This window comes from Erpetoichthys calabaricus, chromosome 2, assembly GCF_900747795.2.
Source record: "Erpetoichthys calabaricus chromosome 2, fErpCal1.3, whole genome shotgun sequence".
NCBI lineage: Eukaryota > Metazoa > Chordata > Cladistia > Polypteriformes > Polypteridae > Erpetoichthys > Erpetoichthys calabaricus.
In genome coordinates, this window is record NC_041395.2 from 237,849,167 (window position 1) to 237,868,197 (window position 19,031).

Below are 19,031 nucleotides of genomic sequence, written 5' to 3' on the forward strand. Positions count from 1 at the left end.
CATTTAAAGATGGTTTAAAGGTACAGCCCATTGATAAATATTTTTAAAAGTGTAGCATGAGACAGACAGTTATCTTGAATGAATAGACATACATTTCAGCAACAATCGTGACTTGTTTGGACATCAAAGAGCAAAAACCTCTGTTGTCCAATTACAAACTGGACCCCCAAAATTACGACCAGCCAGAAGCGAATTTCACAATTCTTTTTTTATTCATAAATATTTTTGACTATCCAACTGTTATTTTATAATAATGCAAGGGACTGTATAAACTTGTGTTTGTTTAATGTTTCAATGTTTTTCACACTATCTAAAGTTCCTAAAATAGCAAGCACTTATGGATATATGAAAATGGTCAAACGGGTCATAAATCATATATTTTGGCACATAGTTAATTTGTTTACATGTTCATATTATTGGTTTATGGGGATTTACAATCACTTTGCAAGCATACAGTATTTGATGCATATAAACTATATTGGTGTATATATTACTGTTTTGACATATTAACACATCAATCGATGGCAACAAGTGCAGAATGCAGCTGCCAGAATCTTAACTAGGAAAAGAAAGTCTGAGCACATCACCCCAGTTCTGATGTCACTGCATTGGTTACCTGTGTCATTTAGAATTGACTTTAAAATACTGCTTATGGTTTACAAAGCCTTAAATAATCTTGCTCCATCTTATATTTCACAATGTCTTTCACCTTTCACTCCAAATCAAAACCTTAGATCTTCAAATGAGTGTCTGCTTATAATTCCAAGAGCTAAACTTAAAAGAAGCAGTGAGGCAGCCTTCTGCTGTTATGCACCTAAAATCTGGAATAGCTTACCAATAGAAATTCACCAGGCTAATACAGTGGAGCATTATTGTAAAATGGCTTTCTTATAGCTTCATTTTAGTCTAACCCTCATATTCTATATATGCATTTAATTATCATTTTTATCATGGCTCTGCAATCTGTACTAACCCCAACTTTCTCTGCTGTTCTTTTTCCATTTTTTCTGTGGTGGCATTTTGCACCACCACCACCTGATCAAAGCACCATAATGTTCCTACATTGATGGATTGAAGGCCAGAGGTCCACATGACTAACATCATCTAATTCTTCAGTGAGAAGCCTGAAAACCATGAGGACTGATTGAGATCATTTATGTTAGGTAGAATGCCCAGTTGGGGCTGAGTGGTCTTGTGGCCTCAGGACCCCTGCAGATTTTTTTTTTCTCCAGCCCTATGTAGTTTTTTTTTTTTTTAGTTTTTTCTGTCCTCTGGCTAGTATTGCCTAATATTATTTTTATAGTTTTCTTATTTTCTTTCTTCATCTTGTAAAGCACTTTGAGCTACATCATTTGTATGAAAACGTGCTATAGAAATAAATGTTGTTGTGTACAAGCTATATTATTTTTGTATACTCTTGATTTGCATATGAACTATTTTAGTTGTTATAAGTATATGTATATTTGTATGGTGTTGGTCTGCATATGAACCAAACTGATTTTTGCACAATCAGTTTGTGCTATTGATTGTCATATGAACTGCACTCATTTATTTACATGCACTGTGGTTTGTATGTACTGTATGTGACATTGGATGTGCTGGTTTTTCATTTTTATGAGTGTTTTGCACTGGTTTATTGTGTGTACTGTATAGGTTTTGCATGTGTATTATACTTATGGTATCTGCATACTAAATTGGTTTCACATACAAGCTGTACTGGTTTTATGTGTGTATTAAGATTTGTTCTGTGTGCATTGTTACAATCTTTTGAAGACGTAAGTACACCCCATGAAATGTTCTTTTTTTATTTTTTAACATATGTTATTTAAATAGTATCTTTAGGTAAAGCTGATGTAATTGAAAACAAAAAAAATTTGACTTTGCAATAATTTATTCAGTGAAAAAAATACAACTCAATTTCCATCAATGAAACAAGTAAAGTGCATCCTTGGCTGTAATAAGTGGTATTGCCCCCTCAAACAGGAGTTTGCTATACGTGTCTAACATAAAATTATTAAATTACAAAATTATTTTAGTTTGTGATGTTTGAGTGGTGTCTGTCATGAACAGTCTTCTTCAAGTCCCCCCATAGCATGTCAGACTTGGCCATTACATAGCCGTTCATTTATTTGTTTTCAGGCATTCCTTAGTAGATTTGCTGGTATGCGTAGTTTAGCTTCAATTTTCTGATAGATGGTCACACATTATCCACAAGCACCTTCTGAAACAATGAAGATTTCATAGTGGATTCTATGATGTTGAGCTGCCCAGGCCCAGATATAGTAAAGCACTATGCTTTATAGTTGGTATCAGGTTCTTCTGGTCAATTGCTGTCTTTGGTTTTGGCCAAATTTATCTTCTAATATTGTGTTCAGATAACTCAATTTTGTCTTGTTTGTCTAGATAGATAGATAGACAAACAGACAGATAGATACTTTATTAATCCCAAGGGGAAATTCACATACTCCAGCAGCAGCATACTGATAAAGAAAATATTAAATTAAAGAGTGATAACAATGCAGGTATACAGACAGACAATAACTTTGAATAATGATAACGTTTACCCCGCCCAACCCCCCGGGTGGTATTGAAGAGTCGCATAGTGTGGGGGAGGAACGATCTCCTCAGTCTGTCAGTGGAGCAGGACATTGACAGCAGTCTGTCGCTGAAGCTGCTCCTCTGTCTGGAGATGATACTGTTTAGTGGATGCAGTGGATTCTCCATGATTGACAGGAGCATGCTCAGCGCCCGTCGCTCTGCAACAGATGTCAAACTGTCCAGCTCCATGCCTACAATAGAGCCTGCCTTCCTCACTAGTTTGTCCAGGCGTGAGGCGTCCCTCTTCTTTATGCTGCCTCCCCAGCACACCACCGCATAGAAGAGGGAGCTCGCCACAACCATTTGAAGTATAGTCGGCTCTGTCCTTTCTTACACAGAGCATCAATATTGGCAGTCCAGTCCAATTTATCATCCAGCTGCACTCCCAGGTATTTATAGGTCTGCACCCTCTGCACACAGTAATCTCTAATGATCACGGGGTCCATGAGGGGCCTGGGCCTCCTAAAATCACCACCAGCTCCTTGGTTTTGCTGGTGTTCAGGTGTAGGTGGTTTGAGTCGCACCATTTAACAAAGTCCTTAATTAGGTCCCTATACTCCTCCTCCTGCCCACTCCTGATGCAGCCCACAATAGCAGTGTCATCAGCAAACTTTTGCACGTGGCAGGACTCCGAGTTGTATTGGAAGTCCGATGTATATAGGCTGAACAGGACTGGAGAAGTACAGTCCTCTGCGGCACTCCTGTGTTGCTGACCACAATGTCAGACCTGCAGTTCCCGAGACGCACATACTGAGGTCTGTCTTTAAGATAGTCCACGATCCATGCTACCAGGTATGATTCTACTCCCATCTCTGCCAGCTTGTCCCTGAGGAGCAGAGGTTGGATGGTGTTGAAGGCGCTAGAGAGGTCCAGAAACATAATTCTTACAGCACCACTGCCTCTGTCCAAGTGGGAGAGGGATCAGTGTAGCATGTAGATGATGGCATCCTCCGTTCCCACCTTCTCCTGGTATGCGAACCGCAGAGGGTCAAGGGCATGACGGACCTGTGGCCTCAGGGGGTGAAGCAGCAGCCACTCCATGGTCTTCATCACATGTGACGTCAGAGCGACAGGCCGGAAATCATTTAGCTCACTAGGATGTGATACCTTTGGGACTGGGGTGATGCAAGATGTTTTCCAAAGCCTCAGGACTTTCCCCTGTTCCAGGATCAGGTTGAAGATGCGCTGTAGAGGACTCCCCAGCTCAATGCACAGGCCTTCAGCAGTATCCTCATGCTACAGGAGACAGAGAGTGCCTGATGCTGTATGTGCTGACTGTGCCCGTTACTGCTTGTCTTGTAGGTATGTTGTAACGTTAATTATTGTCCTTCATTGTTATTGTTTATATGAATTTGTTAAATTTGTATTTATTGTATTTGTGTATATATGTAAAAAATAAAAAAAAAAGCTGGATGATGCTTTTGCAGGAGACAGAGAACGCCTGATGCTGCATGTGCTGACTGTGCCCATTACTGCTTGTCTTGTAGAATAAATGGCAGAATTCGGATACTGGTGTGTCTGTCTTCTTCCAAATCACCAGCAACCATTCTAAAGCCACTACATAAAACTACATAAACTACATAAAGCTACTGGAGATTTTAACGTTAACATATCCAGAGTTGCACCATATTTTATTGACATAGAGTGCAAGTCCACCTCCTTTCTGCTTTCTGCAGGTACATGTGTCTCTGTCCGCTCTAACTGTGCTAAACCCGGGTAGCTCCATGTTAGCAACTGGGAAGTTAGTTGTTAGTTGTTAGCCACGTTTCACTAAAACACAACAAACTGCATTCTCTGTAGGTCCTGACATTTTTCACCAGCGCAGCCAGTTCGTCGATTTTATTTGGCAGTGAGTTCACATTTCCCAGGATCACAGAAGGCACTGAAGGCTTGTAGCACCACTTTCTCGCTAAACGCTTGGCTTTTATCTTAGCACTGGCTCTGCTGCCACAATACCGCCTTCTTACCTCGTCAGGTAAATAGGGAACCACACCAGTGCGGGCATTTGTTCCCAGTGCTTGAAGTTGACTACTTGAATAAACGAGTCTCGGCGTGTAAAAATCCATGTCCAAGTAGTAAAAAGTGTCCAGGGAACGAGTCCATATAAAAGAAAGTGGTAGGAGTTAACAGTGAAATAGAGAAAAAGGTAGAAAAATAAAGTCATACACTGCTGGAATAGCTGCCACTCACGGCGGCGCCTGAGTCATGACATGACTCATGAGTCATGAGTCAGTTTTATGTAGCGGCTTTAGAATGGTTGCTGGTGATTTGGAAGAAGACAGACACACCAATATCCAAATTCTGCCGTTTATTCTACAAGACAAGCAGTAAGGAGCACAGTCATCACATGCAGCATCAGGTGCTCTCTGTCGGTATCCGTCAATAAGGGCGCGCACATAAAGGCGACCTTCAAAAGGGCGACCTCAATTGGGCGCGGCGAATAAAAGCGCACATAAATAAAAGCGATCTTCAAAAGGGCGACCTCAATTGAGCGCTGAATAAAGGCGCGCGTAAATAAAGGCAAGCTTCAAAAGGACAACCTCAATTGAGCGCCGAATAACTGCGCGCATAAATAAAGAAGTGCTTCAAAAGGGTGACGTCAATTGGGCGCTGCGAATAAAGGCAAACGCAACAAAATTATTACAGAAAATTTATTAGATAAAGGCAATGATTGAACGTATAAAAAGGTGAAAGGAAGAATATTAAAACATTCAATTAATTAATGCATGAACTTCTAACGAACTACTTCTAACGAACTATTTCTAAAGCTCTCTATATTTCATTGTTTTCAAAATTACAGAAAATTAGATTAAGGCAATGACTGAACATATTTCGTTGTTTTCAAAATTACAGAAAATTAGATTAAGGCAATGACTGAATGTATAAAAAGGTGAAAGCAAGTTACACTTGAAGCTGTAGATTATGTGCAATGCCACGTAGATATTCGAGATGCGGTCTATTAGCATAATCAAGGACAATTAATTTAATTTATTCGGCCCTCAATTGAGGTCGTCCTTTTGAAGCTCGCCTTTATTTACGCGCGCCTTTATTTGGCGCTCAATTGAGGTCGCCCTTTTGAAGATCGCTTTTATTTATGTGCGCTTTTATTCTCCGCGCCCAATTGAGGTCGCCCTTTTGAAGGTCGCCTTTTTGTGCGCGCCCTTATTGAATAGAACCCTCTCTGTCTCCTGTAGCAAGCCAAACAATATACTAATGAGGCTGGATCTCCGTTAAACCAAACACTTTTAAAATCCATTTCTGCCGACCAAAAGTGACAACAGAACCTCAAAACACATCAACAACCACATGGCGTGATGTTTCCATTCAGTTTCAGACAGAAAACACTAATTTAAAACTTGTCAGCTTATACGAGAGACGGAGAGTATTGAGGACCGCCTTACCTGCAAAAGTGTCATCCAGCTTTTGCCAGGAGTCTGCTGTACGTCACATGTGCGTCCTATGGATGTTACATTAATTAAAGCTCCCCCCTGCTATAACAGACAAACAGGAACTATATACAAGAGATACAATGATTACATTCACATTAAACAAAATTCACAATATATAAAACAGAAGAATTTCAGTATAAAAAAAAATAGTTTTGAGAATGTTCACAACATAATAAACTAACTCAGCCACATACTCCCCCCTGAACTTCTCAAAACACTGAGGGTCAGGTAATGACAGAGTTATAAATAACAGTAACATACCATAGCATGTCATTATTTTCTCACGGTACATCACAGTACTCTTATGTGCGACAAAACCATCTCCCAACCAAAAGGGAAAGTGTCAAAAGGAAGCTGGCCAGACTTCCAATGTTCACTTGCATAAGAAGGTGCCTTATACACAATCTCATCTTAATGAATAAATGACTGTTACTCCAACATTGAACTTACTTAAAAGAATTATACATACTATACACATTGCTAATTAACTTAGAACTATTCCAATAGCATAACTGACGGTTGTTCACAAAAATAAAGTTTTGGCTAACCCACTAACACCACCACTAGCTTGTTTGTTTCTCTGCGTCATGCTCTGAATCAGTCTGTTAACTGGTTTTACTATCCTTCCTACTCTTGTTCTGATGTGCCCCACTGTGTTACTTGGTGCTCTATCATGTCTCAAAGTGATCTCAGACATTGATCCTCTAGCTACTTGGTCCTCAGGATGACTGTGGTTCAGTTCTGGAACTTCTGTGCCATGCATACTATCCAGTTCACTGTTGTTGGCCCTGTTTGTCTCAACCCCAACACTGTGACTCTCAGCACATGGTCCAGCATGACTACTTACTGTACATCACTACTGTCTGCTTGGGGGTTGTCAGCCTCTGGCACAGCATTGTCAGGGGATACTTCAGGAGGTTCAGATGATGCACATCCTCTTTCTGGAGGAACCACTGAAGGGGTTGTCTCTGCTACCCAACTGGCAGTATGCTCTGTAGGGTCAAACTCTGATCCAGTCACAGAGGCAGTTCTATCCACATCACACTGGTACCGACTTGGTTCAGAGCCAGTGTCAAAGGAAGGCTCCACTTCCTGTTCGATTACCACTAGCAAGAAGCTAGCTTGTAAGATCAAGTTCCTATGAACAATCTTCTCCTGTCCATTGATGGTGTTTTTGATGTGGTATGTATGGCACTTTGAATCTTTAGAGACCACAGTGTACAGTGTAGAGTCCCATCTGTCAGCCAACTTCCTGCGACCACGTTCACTTCTGTTTGCCAAGAGAACTCGATCTCCTTCCTCAATGTCTGCACTTTTTGTCCTCATGTTGTACAAGTCTGCCTGGCGCCACTGGCTGGAATCAGCGTTGACTTGGGCCAAAATGAGAGCTTCCTTCAGGGCATCCCTCATTCTCCTGACATAGCTATCATAGTCAATGATATCACTGTTCCTCTCCATATTGTGGAACATAACATCCACCGACAGTCTAGGGACCCTCCCATACATCAGGTAGAAGGGAGCATACTCAGTTGACTCATGAGCTGTACAGTTATATGCGAAAGTCAGTGTCTGCAGCATTTGTGGCCATTTAATCTTATCCCTGGGCGGTAAGGCTCTGATCATGCTCCCTAAAGTTCTGTTGAACCTTGCAGTGTGGCCATTCCCCATTGGGTGATAAGGTGTTGTTCTTGACTTTTTCACACCTGCAATCTGTAACAGCTCCTGGATCAGCTGGCTCTCGAAACTCGCCCCTTGGTCTGAATGAGCACATCATTCCAGAAGTCCTGGTGTTTGTCTTGGTGTTCATGGGAAAATGTTAGTCTCACCCTGACGTTCTTTCTGGTCAGCAAAGGTTTCTTCCAGGCACACCTCCCACATAGATATAATTTGTGCAATGATAGACCATTGCACTTTAACATTATTAGTGGCAAGCACTGCCTGTAGATCCCATGATGAAATTCTGGGGTTCTTAGAGACTTTTTTAGCATTTTGCATTTTGCTATCGAGCTAAACTTGCTGGGGTGGCCTGGCCTGGACAAGTTAACAGTTGTTTGAAATCTTCTCCTCTTGTAGAGGATCTTCTGGACATGGTATGGTTGGTTTCCAATTGTTTAGAGATCTTTTTAAAAATCTTCCCAGACTCATAGGCATCTATTAGCTTCTTTCTGAAAACCTGAGAGAGATTTAAACTGGGCATGATAATAACACACACTTCTATGGTACCAGAAAATAAACCAAACTAAATACCTGAGGTCTACATAAGATGGATTCAGATAAGATTCTCTCTAATAATGTTCTAATTATTTGCACCTGATTATAATTTTAGCTATTTGTGGTAGTGATAAAATGTAGGGGTGTACTTACCTTTTCCACATGGAAAATTTCCATTCATATTTATGTAATGTAATGTAAATGTGGCATGATGTTTTATTTACATACATGACATCCCCTTTTCTATAAATACTGTTTAAATAAATTTACTTTTTCAATCTACATAAATTATTATGGATTAGTTATCCAAGATGAAACACTGAGACCTTATCAGATGACTGTTCACAACTTTTATATTGGTTAAATACTGTAACTAAAAATCAAAGGTGCTCCTGAACAGACACTCAGATAGACTGTGGTGAATGACACATTGCTAACTTCTACAAACAAATAATGGCTAAGGCAGATGCACTTGATAATGTATCAGTGCTTGACTTCTCCTAACTTTAGTAACCTTTTCACAGAAGGAGGCAAGTGAGAATATCCTTCCCAGCTGGGTAAGGTATCTTCGTGAATTCTGTTAAAACAGCATTCTAGTATAAATTAAGCTCAGATTACTCAAATTCTTGTGACTGTGAGGTACTTGTTGATTAATAGTAAATAACAGGATCAAAATGCAGTACTGCCCTCTGGTGGTCTGTAACCATAAGTAAATGGCAAACAGGGTGGCAGGACAGCCCTATTGCAAACTCTCCAAAAAATCTGAAGTTCTCTGCCGCTTACAAGAAACTTTGCAAGTAATCTTGCACCTAATGCACAGTTGGCCTCTGTTGTGTATTACTCATTTTTGGAATACAGCCCCTCTTGTATTTAAATAATCATTACACGAAAGACTGTTTTGACTGTTGTTTCATTTTATTAGTAAAAGTAACAGTAAGTGTGATGCACTATGTTTTTACTGGATGTACATATTACATGTCTTCAAAAGAATCTGCTTTTACTTTCTGAAAATCATCCCGTTAATGTAGGGTCCTAATATCACCAGTCGCTGCTACTATCAACAGGAATTACAAGGTTTAATGATGGATGGATGGATGGATGGATGGATGGATGGATGGATGGATGGATGGATGGATGGATAGATTTTACCTTGTTGGAGTCCGGTCCAGTGTTGGTTCCGGGTTTGTACAAAGAGCTGCAGGGATCTTCTTCATGTAGGCAGACAGGATCAAATAGGTTTAATAATAAAAGGACTGCTTGATTGCTTTTAACATTTTTTTAAAAGTTTAAATGGAAAGTGTGTCCATCATCTGTTAACATAAGAAGAAAAAGAGAGTCTAGCTGTTATTTATCAACAAATATACAAAAGTCAAGAAGGATGCCAGTTTATAACGAGAAACGTTCACGCACAAACACAATGGCCAGGCCCCAATCATGTTAGTGTAAGAATAAAAAAGCAAAAGATGCTGCAGAGTTGTTAATTTTTTAGAATTCATGTATTATCCTTTCAGATATAAGTTTTGTTATCTATTGTGTTCTTAATTGTAAGAAAATGTTTTGTTTTGATCCTTGTTCTGTTTATTGAAGTTTTGATTGATGGGTGAGAATCAGAAAAGAGAGGAGAGAAAAAAAAGAAGACAGCAAGGAGAAAGAGAAGGGATGGCCTATAAATAAAAGCCATGAAAAAGAAATTGTGTTTTACACTTGAAGTTTTATTAGACTGTGTCACGCTATTTAATAATAATACTATATGTTGTATTGTATTAGTAAAATAGAATGCCAAAGACATTTCATTGAAATTGTAGAACTGAGGCAGATAATAATACAAAATAAGCATGGAAGGCATCTTGTGCAAGCTAAACTGTGAGCCAAGCCCACAAAACCCAAGAAACCAATGTCTTATTTGGTACTCTTATATAAAGGTGTTTTTATGTCTTTCATAGTAAACATCATCCTAAAGCATTTTTATTCAAAGCATATTCATTACAGTGTATAAGTGGCCGGCTAATTGCCATACATACACTGAAGAAGAATATAAGTGGCAGCCTTATGGATTCCAGTCAAGCTAAAAACATGTGAAGACTGAAGTTAGGTTTGTGTCATGGATATCATCGTCTTCTTAAGTATTCAGAGAAATCTAAGTGTAAGCATGACCAAAAGGAATGAGCTGAAGCACTTTTGTAAAAAATAATGCATCAAATAAATAATTGGGAATGGCCAGGAGTGCAAAATTAAATGGACAAAAAGGGCGTTCATGATTCAATTTTAAAATTATATTGCTGAGATTTCAGTAGAGTCAGTCTGATTACAGACATGATGAAATATGTGAAACTTGAATTACTGAATTCGTTTTGGCACCTTTACCAATATAACATTTACATAATGTAAACAAATATGAATGGCCAGCTCCTAAACTTCAGTTAATTCCCAGAAAAGTCTCACTATGCCCTCTTGTGGTAATTTTTTTCCAGAAGTGAAAATGTCACGTAATTTCTAACCTTGGTCAAATGTGCAAATTGGTGCCAAAATGGAATGAATGTGTTGCATGCTGAATTTGTAACTTGTTTTTGTAGCAGATGATTCTGTGTCACTCAGTCACCTGGCAATAACGACCATCAAGATGCTATTAAATTCAGATGGAGTAACTGCAGCTCTGGGGATTCACGGTGAGATGACTGATGTCAAAGGAAGCAAGGGAGATATGGAGAAAAAAGGTTGCTCTAAAGAACAAAAATACAATTCTATCATTTTTTTCTGATGTCAACTTCATTACTAGATGAAACGACAGCCAGTGTTACTGAAAATGTATACTAAATCCAAAATGGGCATTTGTCAGAGCAAAGATGATGTCTACAATCATATTTCTTGTTGCCTGTCATTTGTATATTTCAAACATTGCTAAATAAATGCTGGAGCAGCAAGGCAGCTGGCAGTTAATATTTCTGCCTCACAGCTCCAGGGACTTTGGTTCAAGTCCAGCTTGTCTGTAGATAATTTGCTCATTCATCCTATGTGCACCATAGGTTTTAATCCACATATTCTGATTTTTTCAAGCAACCAAAGACACTTGATGTTTCATTAACATGTAACTCTAAAAAGGCCTGAGTTAATTGAGACCAGATGTAAACATGCTACGGACATATGTCCCACCCTGGCTTGGTTCTTACCATACACCCACAGCTGTCAGGATAGGCTCTGGTTCTCATGGTTATGTAAGGGAAATAGCAGCTTCAGGAAATGGAGGGATATTTTGATAAATATGTGCCGTTTTATGGTATTAGTTACCAGTAAAACTAGGAATCTGATTGAGTGTAACAGGCAGCCAAGCAGACAACAGACAGGGCTGAAAATTGAAAAGGAAAATAGAGTTTCTTAATCCCTTTTCATTTCCTGCCGGCTATATCATGGACTCCCTCGCGGCGGCACTTGTCCCTTGAATGCTTCATAAGTTCATGTGATATGACTTCTCTTTGCACATTATTTCAGATGAGCACCACAGAATCTGAAAGAAAGAAGACAAATCTGCAGTTTTGTTTGCCTGTTGTAATTTAAACATTTCTTTACTTTCTTGATATCAGCACCACTTCAGATTTTTTTCATTTATTTATTGGAGAATACAAAGCCAATTATTTTCTGTTCATTTTTTTAATATGTAAAAAACATCCTGTGTGGCTCCAGTGCCAAAGAAAGGGCATTCCAGTGATCCCAAGGACTTCAGACCAGTTGCTCTTACTTCATACATCATGAAGACCTTTAAGAGACTGGTTCTAAAACAGCTATGACCCCTGGTTTCAGAACATCCGTAGTTTGCCTGTCAGGCACATATATCGGTGTGGAGGATGCTCTCATCTACATGCTCCACATATTCTACTCCCACTTTAACAAAACTGGCACCACAGTCAGGATCATGTTCTTTGATTTTTGTAGTGCCTTCAACAGCATTCTGCCTCATTGACTGGGGAAAATGCTGAGGGCTTTGAATCTTGACACTCCTGCAATGTCCTGGATAATGGGCAGCAGTTTGTGAGGCTCAGAGATTGTACGTCAGAAATGGTGATGTGTAATACTGTAATACTCAGAGAACTGTTCTGTCTCCTTTCCTGTTTACCCTCTACATGGCATACTTCCAGTACAATACTTGCACTTGCTATCTACAGGAATTTTCAAGTGACTCATCCATCATAGGCTGCATTAATAATGGAGATGAGTCAGAATACAGGAAAGTCATGGAGGACTTTGTCTTGTGGTACAGGGACAACAACCTGCAACTCAACATCAGCAAGACACAAGAGCTGGTCTGACAGCACGGTGGTGCAGTACAAGAAGGGCCGAAGCCAACTGCACTTGTTAAGGAGACTCAGGTCTTTTGATGTGTGCAGCAAGCTGCTGGAAATGTCTTACCAGTCCATAGCATCCAGTGTGGGGTTCTACACTGCAGCCTAATGGGGAAACAACCAGAGCTCAAAAGCAGCACAATGCCTGTACAAACTTATCAGGAAAGCCTACGCCATCACAGGGCGAACCCTGGACACACTGGAAGCTGTTGTAGAAAAGAGGATGATGGCAAAACTGGATACCATCATGGAAAATCCCCTCCATCCCTTCCAGGAGGTCCTTTCTTGGAGCAGTTTTAGCCAGAGGCATATTCCACCAAGTGCCTTTCGGGGTCTCTTCTGACAACTGCTATCAGGCAATTCAGTGCTTCCATCAATATACTTGTTAAGTTTATTTTAAAATTTCTCCACAATATTTATTTATTTATTTATTTATTTGCTTACTTACTGATTGATTGATTGATTGATTGATTGATTGATTGATTGATTGATTGATTGATTGATTGATTGATTGATTGGCTCTATTGTTTGTCTTGTAAGTGTGTGTCATTTTTTTTGTTTTTCTCTGCTGTATGCATGTGAATTCCCCTTGGGATTTAAAAAATGTATCTAATCTAATCTAAAATTCAAAAAATGAATGTCATCACTTTTATTTATTTATTCATGGATTGATTAAGTGGATGTATTATCTGTCCTATGAGTCTGTATTTTTGTTTTTTTATGTTTCTACTAATGTATGCATTTTAATTTAATCCCCATGGGATTAAAAAAATGATCTAACCTAATCTAATATAAACCCTGCAAGTCTGATGATTTTAGCTCTGACCAGTCTCTTAATCAGGGACGACATCAAGGTTTATCCATTAATTTTATACACATTCATGTGTATTTTAATAAATGACTGAGTTCTGATATCAATTTGTTGAATCCTTAGTTCAAAAGTGTTTTCATAATCTTATAATGAAATGTAAAAAGATTGACATTGATGGTGTACTCTTCAGTTTGCTAAATTCTGTAAATTGTCTGTATTGTATTTATGATGAATTATCTTTATTTCTTTTAAACGTCTATTTTGCTTTCTGCAATTTTCCTTAAAATCAAAGCTGCAAACATGACAGAATTGCATAAGCAATTTTAGAACTTTTAATGTAAAGTAAGCACAAAATCCAAGGTTTGCTCTTGCTTTGAACCCAGTTCTGCAGGGCTAACCATCAGTTGCCCACAGTCTTGCACAAAACTGAATAAACGGGTTAAAAAAGATGACAAAAGGATTGATGATGCAGCCAGTAGCGTTGCTAAGTGACATTGCGTGGGCCCTAGTCAGTTTTGAACAAGGGTGTTTTCCATGTGACATTTGCATTTTCTCCATATGCATACCTCAGTTTCCTCCTGGGACAATGATTTCTTGCAGTCATCATGGCTTCCCCAGATTGCCCAATGTGTGTGAGTATGGGTGAGGATACATAAGTTTGCTTTGAAAATGCATGGCATTCCAACTAGGGCCAGTTGGTGATTTTCAAGTGCCATTGTTGGAGTCCATTGCAAACGAAATTAACACTTCCTTGGGTAAACCTGATTGAATCATACTGAGTTATGAGATATAGACCTTAAGGGAGACTGTAAGACCACATCTCATGGTTGTGTGTAATATGCAGCCTTAATCAAAGCACAAAATTACTGTAGTTGTTAACCTTATTTAAATTGAATCTGCAGATTCAGAAATACCATATAGGGAGTTGTCGCGGAGGCCTACAACAACAACAACATTTATTTATATAGCACGTTGCAAAGTGCTTTACAAGATTTAGAAAAAAAAAGAAAAATATAAAAATAAAATTAGGCAATACTAATTAACAAAGCCATTCTACCTAACATAAATGATCTAAATGATCTAAATCAGTCCTCATGGTTTTCAGGCTTCACGTGGAAGAGTTAGATGATGATGGTCATGTGGACCTCTGGCCTTCAATCCATCAATGTAGGGACTGCACGGTGCTTTGATTGGGTGGTGGTGGCGCAGATCGCCACCATAGAAAATCAGAAAAATCACAGTAGGGGTTAGTACGGATTTTGGAGCCATGAAAAAAAAATGATAATGCAGAATATCAGGGTTAGACTGAAGCTATGAGAAAGCCATGTTAAAATAATGAGCTTTTAGCAGTTTTTTTAAAGTGCTCCACCGTATTAGCCTGGCAAATTGTTATCGGTATTCCAGATTTTAGGTGCATAACAGCAGAAGGCTGCCTCACCACTTCTTTAAAGTTTAGCTCTTGGAATTCTAAGCAGACACTCATTTGAAGATCTAAGGTTATGATTTGGAGTGTATGATGAAAGACATTCTGAAATATAGGATGGAGTGAGATTATTTAAGGTTTTGTAAACCATAAGCAGTATTTTAAAGTCAATTCTAAATTGCACGGGTAACCAATGTAGTGACATCAGAACTGGAGAGATGTGTATGGATTTTCTTTTCAAAAAAGAGCAGTCGACTGAGGATAGAGCCTTGTGGAACACCATATGGAACATCATGTGTCTTTGAAGTATAATTACCACAACCAACAAATAATTTTCTACCTCCCAAGTAAGACTCAAACAAATTTAAGACACTGCCAGAGAGGCCCATCCATTGACTAAGGTGATTTATAAGACTATTGTGATCAATGGTATCAAATGTGGCACTAAGATTTAAGAGGATGAGAACAGATAAACAGCCTCTGTCCGCATTTACCCACAAGTCATTTACTACTTTAACGAGTGCAGTTTCTGTACTGTGATTTATTCTAAAACCTGACTGAAACTTGTCAAGAATATAATGTTTATTCAAGTGATCATTTAGCTGCATAATGACTGCCTTCTCTAGGATTTTACTTAAGAAAGGCAAGTTAGAAATAGGTCTAAAATTTCCAAAAACAGAAGAGTCAAGATTATTTTTCTTCAGCCGGGGTTTAACAACAGGAGTCTTAAGACAGTCTGGGAAGACCCTCATACTTAATGATGAATTTACTATGTCAAGAACACTTGTTGGTATTGGGTGAAGGACGCAGGTGGAGGGTCTCAGTTGAGAAATTTTTTTATATAAATCATGTAAATCTACCCTGGTGAAAGAATTCAATTCACTTAAAATGGAATACTGTACAGGGATTTAAGAGGATCAGTATTAGGGGATGTACTATATTATTTCTAATATCATTAATTTTTTGATTAAAAAATACAGCAAAGGCCTCACAAGTTTCACTGGAAGTTTTTTGGAGGCATCCCATTTAGTGACCGGGGTTTAGCAGACAATCAATTGTAGAAAATAACTAGCGTTGTTATTTATAATTCTAGAGAACTAACATCGCCTCTCAAGATTAACTATGTTGTTGTATTCTGTTATTTTAGCATTCAATATCTCAAAGTCAACAATCATTTTAGTTTTACAAATTTACAATGTGACTGCAATACCTCCTGTTGTTGCATTTTTTATCTGCCACTTTTAAAGATGACATTTCAGTTTGGCTGTGCCTACAGCAAATGTTTTAAAAAGTTAGGAAAAAAGAATTACTCAGTTGTACTATGTGCTCAAACTGCAGAATAGCAACATAGGGTACACATGTGTATCCAGTATGTGTGTTAAATTGTATAAAATGTCTGTGTCCTAACATGTAGATTCAACCCTGACAGTGACAGTTATGCAATGCATGGTATGAAAATGTTGAATTCATTCCCAGAGCTTCTATGGCAGGTACTGCCTTGTCTCTCTTTACATACTTCAAGGAGCATAATGTGCATTACAGAAAGGAACTGCATTCCACTAAGTGTTTCATGTTCCTTGTGTATCATCCATCAATATGCCTTTGTATAGGTCACCTATTCTCATTAGCGCTGTTTGCTTCCAGGAAGAGATGTGATTATTTGGACTGCTGTCATGCCATGAACATGTTCACTGTTGGCCATATTCCTTGTCATCAGTGCCACATCCAATATCTTGATGGTGCTACAAAGATAATTGCTAGGTGTTTATCACTACACCTTACAGTAATAAGCAGTAGCCAATGTAGCTCATTTATGAATAATAGATACTGATGTACTGTTTCAGGTTGTTATGATTTGTTTAGGCAGTGATTGCTACTGGAGTTGTGTTTGGAAAGGGATTCTTAAGGTATTCATAATTCTCCTCTAATTTGAAAAACAAAGAAAAGAGAAAGAAACACGATAAAAAACCTAGGAAAAGAATATATATAATAAATTCTTCAAAACTCAGACAATGTGATTTTCTTTTTTTCTCATTTTGTCTCTCATAGTTGAGGTATACCTATGATGAAAATTACAGGCCTCTAAACCTTTTTAAGTGGGAGAACTTGCACAATTGGTGGCTGACTAAATACTTTTTTGCCCCACTGTATATATATATATATATATATATATATATATATATATATATATATATATATATATATACTAGACATTAAGCCCGTTACAATAACGGGCGCTAGAACAGTAGTCCATAAACATTAGTAGGAACAGTCTATATTAAATGGCAAGGGACCTTTTACCTCATTAATTTTTTCCGTAAAATGCCTGTAATTTTCTCTGACAGTAATACTGGCTTTGATATTGTAATATGCGTTTAATTTTCTGTCACAACAGTGGGCAATCAGCAGATTCTCCCCAGCAACTGCTGTAATGTGCGCGAAAATAAATCAACTTTTAAAAGTCATCATATTGTAATATCATGAAAATTCGTACATTTAGGAAAACCCCTTCAACGACTGACACTTTTCACTTTACCGGGCCAAGCTTCTTAATCGCAAATCTGACATCCTCAGAGTGAACACTTGCACAACCACAAACACTAATCCCACCTCTTTGGGGAAGCTGGTCTCCGCGTTTCAGTACCTGATTGGATTTTTTGTGCCTTATGTTTTAGGTGTTACCTCATTTACCGAAATGCAATTGGATCGGCCGCGCCATATTTTATAGGTCCCGCCCTCTCAGTCTTGTGTGACATGTCAGGCGGCCTTTGAAGCATCTGCTTTGAAGCATCACACCGTGCCCCGCGCATGCGCACTTCACCAGAAGACACACACACACGGACACATGGACGCACACAGGGGTTTTATTAAAGAGGATATATATATATATATATATATATATAAATATATGACTAGGGGGCTCCGCCCCTGCTTGCTTCGCTCGCCCCACCCCCATGTTTGGTTTACCAGATATACAATTTAAAGAGATTGTTATTTTCATGGGAATTGTTACATATGTATTATTTTCACTTTTACTTTAAAAACTTTTGTAAAAATAATACTTGTCCTTTATTTCCGGCCCCGTGCGTGGTTACATCTCTTTCTCGCAAGACATATAATGCTGCTCGCGTTGTGAAGGTGGGGGTGGGTGGCTGAACGCACGCTAAGGATATGCCATTGGATCACTGCTCTCTTTTTGCTGCTTGCAAGCTGCCTGTTCTGCTTGTCGCATGTCATTGTTTTAAGAGCTGGGAGCACATGATGCTTGTCTGCCAAAAGCAATCCAACAACTGCTAGGTTAGATGTCTGTGGACTTGTTTTAAATGATGGCTCACTGCCTTGTTTCACGTGACGTTGTAAAAAGAATAATTTTCCTTTATTGGGCGTGGTTAAATCTCTTTCTTGCAGGACGTATAACGCTGCTCACGTTGTCAAGGGGGGGGGGGGTGTTTAGCTTCTATCGCGCTGCCCTTCTATCATTTTAAAGCTTTTACAGCCTCCGTCCTTTTTACCACTTCGTGTCTCTGCTGCTTGCGTTGTGATTGCTTCTCCATGATCCTAAATATACACCTGACTGAATTGTGTTTTCTTTGAAATTAAACTTGTCGTTGCTTTAACTTTTGCGGGACTGGACCACAGATTCTCATAGCGTATGTTCCATTATTGTGTAAATCTACATTTTGTGCATTGAATGTTCCAAATGCGAAAAGACTTTGTTTTCTGCTCTTTGCCTTTTATTTCTGACCTTGCTTTGTCCTGCTATTTTTTCAATTACACCTGTTCCTGATGATTAATTTCTTTTTGTTTGTGCTAATGCGATCTTTTATTCATCAACGTTTCATTTATAACGTATTTTCCTTTATACGCTTTATATGCACTGAGACACCTGTATCTGTGTGTGCTGCGTGCCTTTACACTACTGATTTTTTTTGCTGGCCGTCCTTTATTTGTCTTCCATGATCTTAACATGAAGATCACGTATCGTCTCCTAGTCATTCCTTCCCACAGGATTTTTTTTTATAATAGAGAGATAATAATATATATATGTAACCTATGTTTGTTTCTCAATTTGTACAAAAGTTATTTTCAGCAATTGCAGAAATTTACACTATTCGTTATAATCCTCAAAGGGTCTTATTCACAGGAATATGCTGAATAATTTTACCTTTTTATTATTTATCTTTCCCATGCGGGTAAGATTTATT